This window comes from Cibotium barometz, chromosome 16 (assembly GCF_041138505.1).
Source record: "Cibotium barometz isolate CiBa-2024 chromosome 16, ASM4113850v1, whole genome shotgun sequence".
Lineage (NCBI taxonomy): Eukaryota > Viridiplantae > Streptophyta > Polypodiopsida > Cyatheales > Cibotiaceae > Cibotium > Cibotium barometz.
The window spans coordinates 9802025-9811046 of record NC_141061.1 but is presented as its reverse complement, the minus strand read 5'-3'; positions in this window follow the sequence as shown (position 1 = coordinate 9811046).

Sequence of the window (9022 nt, the reverse complement as noted above, 5' to 3'; positions counted from 1 at the left end):
CCACAACAGCAGTCCTCATGTGACTTTCCACCAGGGTCTGTGCAACATCCGACCACGCCACCACCTCAATCCCAATGCTTGCCCCTATCATGCCAATTGCCATGTCCTCACTCAAGGACTTCAGCTTCATCACATCAGACAGAGAACTGCCTCCTAGCAGCTTTTGGACTGCATATGAGACAACTTCTTGTGTGTCCAATGCAGCTTTTTCTGTGGCCATTGCGCTTTGATCTTGTAGGCATGCACGCCAAAGAGGCCTACCAATAGAAAACAGCATCCTTCTTGCCTTATCACCACTATCTATCCCACACTTTACAGACATCAGATCTTTGAAACTAAACCAGGGCACACCCGCTAGACACAAGGGTGCAAAGATTTTAGTCTCAGGCAATCTACCCTTCAGGTTGGGGTTTGCCATAAGACTGGGAGCAAAGATCCGCAGCTGTGCAGAGGTGTCCATCAAAACTGCGAAAGTCCGAGCAAAGCGAGGGAAGCAGGAGAAAGCTCTGCGCATGGTCATAAACAGCTTCTCCTCTTCTCTAAACAGTGAACCTGCTTCATCGAGGCAGAATAGCACCTTCAAACCCTTCTCCCTTACTTTGTGGCCAGTCTTCCCACGCAACTCTTTTATGCATGATTCCAGCCACACCTTCAACCCTTTATCATCCCAGTCCTCTAAGGTTACATGACAATGTGTGCGCTGCGGCAAAGCAGAAACGGCTTTCTCCTCCAGCATGTCCCACGAATGACCCTCCCAGAAATTGCTTCTTTTGGGTGAAGTTTGCATACTTACCCACTCTGCAGGAAACCCGTGCACGCAGTCCCTCTTCTCCAGTTCATCCGAGAGCCGATACATGCAACCCACAAAAGCAGCGGCAATCTTCCTCACATCCCCTTTGACACGTTTAAAATAATCCTTGGCACCCGGTGTTCCTCGTGGAAGGGCAGAATCACTGAATGAAATATAGATGACATAGATACCTAAGCTTGAGAGCTGACAGATTGTTCTTGACTTCCCCCAACCTGAACTCTGGATCATACATGTCCATGGAGACTCATATGCTGGATGACTCCACTGGTCAGCATATCGGTCCAGAGTTTCCCCGACATAGTCAAGAACTGGGCTGACTTCATAGGTCATCTCCCATGCAGCGCTCAATTTGTCTGCTACACTTGGTGGGATGGGTGCCAGACCATAATCACCCTCAATCTCTGCGGCTGTCACCAATACCTGGGCCTCAAGCCTCTTGATCTTATCCTTCATTTGATGGGCCTCAATCTGATGCTGATGGGCTGTCTTGATAAAGGCGAGTGATGACCCCCGGTATCTCATCTGCAGCCAGGACCTGGCACACAGTGCAAAGTGTCAGTGGGTAGCTTCAACATCATCAGATGGTCAAGAAAGCCAGAAACGTGCATTGCTCTTGGCCATGACAGAACAAAACTCGTCGATCGATAACCCTCGGTTCACCAGTTCACTGAGTTCAGCATCAGAGGGATTATGGCCTAAAGAACGCAGCAACGGTCCAAGCTCTTCGACAGTGGGGACGCCTACACACACACACACAAGCGTAAAAGATGGGCAACGAGACACATTCAGCGTACACACACAGAGAAGGAGCTTACCAGCGATGAAGATTCGGAAGCGTTCCCGCAGTTTCTCCATGTTGGCCACAACAAGAAGCTGCTAACACGATGCTATTTAGGTTTCCATGTTAGCAAACTGACGGTTCGATTTCCTATGTTTGTTGAACACTATATAAGGGAAAGGGGGCCTCTTTCCCACATGGAAAAATGCTATTACACGATGCTATTTAGGTTTCCATTTTGGTTTTTTTAGCAACTGGGAGGGTTCTATTACGACAACATCCTGAGCTTTTGCAGGCGAGACAGTGGCTTCCAGCCCCGGGAACCTTTTGCAAAAGCTCTTTCCCACATGGAAAACATAAGGGAAAGGGGGGCCTCTTTCCAACATTGAAAAATGCCCAAAACTTCTTGTGATAGGGACGCTTATGTAGTGAACTAGCAACCAGCACAAACTTACTACTACTCTTAGGTTTTGAGTTCACTACAATGAATAAAAAATGCCGATTGGTTGCTCCATTCACGTCTCCATCAAACATACCACACTCACAACCAACAACCTTGTTTGCTCGCATGGAACTTGACCCTTAAGCTACCTTGTTGTATCTCCTTTTCTGTATATTCGTATCTAGTTAGAATAGGTACTACACAACTAAGTATTCTACTCTTTTCCCTCTTTAAGAAGGGACTGACACACCACTAAATGCATTATTGTCTAGTTGTTTTCCATTGTGTACTTCAAGCACCTCATAGAGATGCTGGCAATATATATAGCTGAGATGATGTAGAAGCCACTAGCTACTTTTATTGGAGCTCTCTCCCTACAAAGTTTAAAGGTTAACAATCACAAGTTTGTACTTGACATCTATTATGCTGAGCCTTTCCATGGTTTTGTTTAGGTAGTCCGCATAGATCTTTTCCATGGTATCATCAATGTTTTTCCCAACACCAAAGTTTAGAATCTCCCAAGTTTCTTGTATGCGACTTTCATCTACAAAGCATTGGCCTACATCGCATTCAACAAATATCAGTATGCTATTTAATGTTCCAAGCTCATTGCTCCCTAATGCCGAGACTCACCAAAAACTTGAAATGGTTTAGCAAGTAACCCTTTCAATATACTTACCTCTTTCTATCATGCCAAAATAGAAAATGGGGCCATCAAGGATAGGCATAATAAATATGAAAGTTGAAGATCAAACAATTTCTGCCAACATTGAGACAACCCAATAGTGCGTCAGCTTTGAGCCTATTTTCACAGCACATGTAGCAGTGCACATGCATATGTCTCTCTTGCAAAGCATGAAGGGCCCTTTCATCAACGACAACACTCTTCTTGAAAGTTTCCTTGGGGGCTTGTGATTTGGTGATAGTTGGAGAAGGGCAAGGCTTCTCCAATGAAGGCTTCAGCATGAGATCCATGAATCCATATATATGCTTTGATATGTGGGTTATGAAGATGTGGGTGTTTTATCATGAAAAAAGGTCTAAGTGTGGGAGCCACAAAATAGAAAATCAAGAAGAAAGCATCCTTGAATCAAAGCAAAATTGGCGCTACATGAAAGTTTCCTTGGGGGCTTATGATTTGGTGATAGTTGGAGAAGGGCAAGGCTTCTCCAATGAAGGCTTCAGCATGAGATCCATGAATCCATATATATGCTTTGAAATGTGGGTTATGAAGATGTGGGTGTTTTATCACGAAAAAAGGCCTAAGTATGGCTAGTGGGAGCCACAAAATAGAAAATCAAGAAGAAAGCATCCTTGAATCAAAGCAAAATTGGCGCTACATGCTCAAAAGCATCCTGGCCAATGTTTGTCTCCCCACCACGATGATGACAAGCAACCAATAGAGTAACCATGCTACAATTGGAGGATGAAAATTGGAGGATGAAGGACGTTTTCATCAGTGTCAAAGCTTCATTCAATTGTCCCACACAATTTAAGACACAAGAAGTTTAAGACATTTTCCCACCATAATTCCCACTTTGTGGACTATGACAACATCATGAGCTTCTACAGCCTCTTTTGACATTGTGGTTGCCCGTATGTATGTTGATTGAGGACATGTATTTCTCCAGTCATTGTTCATGTAGCCTTGTGTGAGGGTCGTGAGGTTTTACGAAGCTCTTCCATTGCCGGATGTGTAAGCACGGAAAGGGCAGAGTAGGTATTGCAGTGATCTCACGACATTCCCTCTTCATAGGCCATGTACAGATAATGACAGCACTCAGTTGTAGGACATTCTTTTGGGACATGCACTTTGTGATTGTCTATGAGTTATAGTTCTTCTGCATACAGTGCATTTTATAGTCTTTTTGGTTTTTTCCCAGTTGCTTTATATGTTGTTATGCTGCTGAAATTCTATCAAAATTTCTATGCGCATTTGAGTGGCTATTTTATTTTGGTTTGAGTACCAAAATACTATAGAACCTCTATTGGATTCTTGCCAATTTTGACACTTAAGTTGGTATTGCTTCTTGTTTACTCTCTTTACGCCATGAACATGGCATCTACATCAAGAGAATGGGTTTTTCAACATCAAGAATTTGGATAGTACAATTTTCTCATAATGGAAAGAGAAAATTTATAACATTTTGGTGCAAAAGAAGTAAGTGAAGCTGATCAAGCACTGTTAGACATATATATTAATTTAGTCCGAGGCACTTAGGCCTAGACCGGACATTACTAGTGTGTGCACGGGCAGGGGCCTAGTGGGCCAAGGTCCATAGCTCGGGGGTTAGCCAAGGAGTGCGGGAATGGGAGCTAAGAGAGCACTTCTACCTTTTGCTTGATTGGGAGGTAAGAACATGCTCTAGGGGACTTTCATTTATAGAAACTCATGGGCTATATTGGCTGGGAGGAGAGAAGCGCACACATGTCATTTTTCGTCCTCTTACATTTGGTATCCGAGCTGGTTATGAGCGCTCGGGAACAAGCGGTGCAGTAGGTTTTTTTTGTTAAAAAAAATAATAAATAAAGATGGGCTACGCTGTGCCATATCTAACGCTGCAAACAGCTGATTACACAAGAGGGGACGCAGGGAATCCGCCAGCGGCGTGCGCACGTCAACCAAGCCCACACGCTAGAGAGCTCTCTCTCTCTTTTGCTTTGAAATATAGAAGGCCACGCTTTACATCTTGAACCCTTAGCCTTCTGCTTCTGTTTTTGTATGTGAGATTTTGTTCAAAGACTTCAAGCTCTCTCAGCGCCTCTGGAAAGTTAAGGATGGTGCAGACGTCTGGCAAAACCTGCAATCCATCGTGAATGCTCAAAATTGGTGCCAGATATGCGTTTCTGACTCTTTAATGCTTGAAAAGGATGTTCTAGTACATGTATAAAGTGCACAGGCAATGTTTATGTGTGGATATGCGTGCATAGAGTGAATTGCACATCAATTTGTGACTCTGCAATTTCTGGTCTTTTGCATCAAAAAGGCAAATTTGGACTTGTTTCACATCGAAATCTTCATAAAATACATGTTTTGAGCAAAATTGGGGCAATTGATGCATATTTTTTGGGGTTATCATGCATTTTATGCTGTAAAGCTGGTAAATTTCATTCAAAGACAATAAAGTGCAGAAGTTACAAGTGCAATTAGTATTTGTGTGACAGTTTGCTAGCTGTAAATATTTGGGTGCTTTTCCTATACTCTTTTCATCAAGCCATTTTAAAAAAAAAGAGAAAACATGGAAGGAGAATCCTAACAGCAACATGTGCCTGATACGACCATGCATGACGAGGATGAAACACTTGATGTGACTACTATGGTTGCTCGTATTGACTCTATGGAAAACACCATGCAATTAGTTCTTAATCAAATGAAAGAATTGACTGAAATGCGGGGAAAAGAATTAGAAAGTCTATATCCATCCCTCTTGATGAGGAAATCAATCAAGGCGGTCTTGGAGAGCCAGGAACCTCGGCTAGAGTGCCTACTTTGGGGCGAGCCAAGTGGCAACTTAAAGATCTCAAACCGCCTAAATATAATGGCAATACAGCAGCTCGCACAGCAGATGCAGTGGAACAATGGCTTTCCAAGTGGGAGCAATGTTTTAGGCTGTGCCATATAAATGATGATGTGGCTAAGATTCAGCAAGCCACGTATAACCTCCTCGATGTGGCTCATCGATGGTGGAGGAAGATAGAAAAGGACAAAGCAGAGCCTGTTACGTGGAATGCCTTTAAAGTTATATTTTATAATAACTTTGTGCCACCTGATGAGCGCAGTTGAGCACTTGATTCTTGGTTCTTCATGTCACAGAAGAACTATTCTGTTCAAGAATATGCGGATAGGTATCGGGAAGTCTTGCTAAAAGTGCTAGAGCATATTCTTGATTTCCTGCAAGTTTATAAATTTGTGTTGGGTCTTAAAGAAAATCTTCGGCCTCTAGTGCACAAAGAGAAATGCTCTACGTTGAATGAGGCCATTGAATTAGCAATTGTGCTTGAGGATGGCAAGAAATTTCCTTCGGGAGGTGGAGGCCAGAAATCCTCTTGGACTCGCGTCCTTAGATTTTTGGCCCCAGCTTCCTCTACTTTACCATCCACCAGTGAGGGTAGAGGTAAAGAGATTAAAGAGATTCATATGATCAAAACTGCAAAGGGGACCAAAAGAAAAGTTTCTGCTATGGCGGAAAGGGCTTTTAATAGATCTATGCTTACTCCGCAGCAAAGGGATAAAGCAATGAAGGAAGGGTTGTGTTATGGATGTATGGGCCAGCATAAATTTAAAGATTGCCCAAAGAAGTCAAAGATCACGGCTAGTATGGTGGTTAATCCAATGCAAGTGTCGGAGGACAGTGAGGATGACTTGTTGGATGACACTCCGCAAGATTATCCTAAAAGAATTTTAGCTATTTCGGTAACCAAGAAGGTGCCTACAGCTCCAGATGCAGTCTTGTCTCCTGGGGCACAGCAGGGTTACCAGTTTCCAGACACCGAGCTTATAGTATTGAAGGAGACTGTGCAAGCAACGCCAGTCAAGATCCTCTTTGATACTGGCTCGACTCATAATGTAATTAGCTCAAGGCTTGTCAAGAAGCTAAAGCTCCAAACGCAGCCTTCAGAGTACAGCTACACAGTGGAGCTAGCTGACGGCAAGGGCACAGAAGTGTGGGATCGTCAAGTCAGAGGACTCCCATTCCAGATCGAGTCCTACGAGGATAGATTGGACTTTGAAATTACACGGCTTGCGAGATTCGATCTAGTTCTCGGCAAGCAATGGCATGCATGGAAGAAGCCAACGATAGACTTTTCTTCCCACGTCATCCAGTTCGAGCATAGCGGCAGACGCCTTTTGATTCGCGGGGAACCCGATTTCCCAGAAGAAGCGAAACTGTTAAAGGCTACCAAGATGCTCAAGTTAGATTGTAAGTATATTTACTTTTGTTATATTGTAAATATTTCCAAATCAAATCCAAGGATGGATTCGACAGTTGGTGGCAGTTTTATCACCTCAGCTTTAAATCTTTCTAATAAGATAAAAGCTGAATTCGAAGATGTATTTAAAACTGAGTTACCTGTTGGTTTACCTCCTCGCAGGAATGTGGAGCATAGGATTGAGCTCATTCCAGGAGCTAATCGAGAATGTTAGACATATATATTAATTTAGTCCGAGGCACTTAGGCCTAGACCGGACATTACTAGTGTGTGCACGGGCAGGGGCCTAGTGGGCCAAGGTCCGTAGCTCGGGGGTTAGCAAGGAGTGCGGGAATGGGAGCTAAGAGAGCACTTTTACCTTTTGCTTGATTGGGAGGTAAGAACATGCTCTAGGGGACTTCTATTTATAGAAACTCATGGGCTATATTGGCTGGGAGGAGAGAAGCGCACACATGTCATTTTTCGTCCTCTTACAAGCACCATGGCATTAAGCCAAAGGACATGAAAGAAGAAGACTAGGAAGAGCTTGATGAGCTAGCGTGCTTTGCTTACATTGGCAAATCCAGTCTACTTCAATGTCAAAGATACAGTCAGAGCTTATGGTGTACGATAGAAACTATGCTACATGTATGAGAAGCAAGTGCTACTTTGTAGGTTTATTGGCTTAAGAAACTCATTGATCGTTTGCATGAAGGAAGGGACTGCCATGTCCAACCATCCGAATGAGTTTAACACAATCTTTTGTCAGCTCAGTAGATTGCTTTTGAGGACTCTGTCAAAGCTATATTTCTGTTGGTCACATTGTCAAAAATTCGGGATACTTTTTGTACAGCCATAAGTAATTTAGCTCTTATTGGTGGATTAACGAGTACTAATGCTGAAAGTAGCCTACTCCATGGAAGAGGTTAATTGAAAGAATGTTGATGCAAATAAGACCTCGAGTGCTCTTACTGTGAGAGGCAGATCTATTGCGAGGGGGAAATCATGTGAGCCCAACAAATCATGTAGCAAGTCTCATGGTCACAAAGACATTGAATGCTATCATTGTGGCAAGAAAGGCCATATGAAGAAAGACTACTACAAATGGAAAAGAGAGCACAAAGGCAAAGACAAAGCTAAGGAAAAGTCAAATGATAAAAAAGATGACAAGCGTAAGGAAAAGGTTGAGGAGATAAACATAGTGATGGATGCTTTTGAAGACAATTGTGAAGACAACGATATCTTGTATGTCTCCACATTAGATGATGCATTTCTCGTTGCCACTGATGATGCTTTGTCAAAAGACTGGATTTTAGATTTAGGAGCATCTTTTCATGTTACTCCACACAAGGAGTGGTTTGCTACATACAATGTTAGCAAGAAAGGATGTGTTAAGTTGGGCAATGATTTCCAATGCAACATTGTTGCTATGGGAGACATACACCTCTCTTTTGCAAATGGTTTGTCATTGACACTCAAGAATGTGAGACATGTACCTAAGCTTACAAAGAGCTTGATTAGTGTTGGATAGCTTGATGATTTAGAACCTATGCTAAGAAGGTCAACAAGGGCTTCACGTCCTCCTGATAAATATGTCCCGTCTATGGACTATGTTATACTCATTGAGATTGTGATGAGTCTTCTTGTTATCAAGATGCTATGTCACATGATAACAAGTTGAAGTGGGAGAAGGCCATGAAATCCAATGGATTCACGCAAAGAATGACACTTGGGACTTAGTACCTTTACCCAAAGGAAAACATGTTGCCATGCAAATGGGTCTACAAGATGAAGGTCACAATGAGTGTTATGCCTAAGTACAAGGTCAGATTGGTAGCCAAAGGCTTTAAGCAAGAGAATGGTGTTGATTTTGATGGGATTTTCTTATAAGTCATAAAGAGGACTACTATTCGTATTGCTCTTAGTTTGGTTGCCAAAGAGGGCATGGACCTTACCCAAATGGATGTCAAGATTGCGTTCTACATGGTGATCTTTGTGAAGACATTTATATGCAAGAACTAGAAGGGTATGTTGTAGTAGGCAAAGAAAACTTGGTTTGTAAGCTAAACAAGAGACTTTA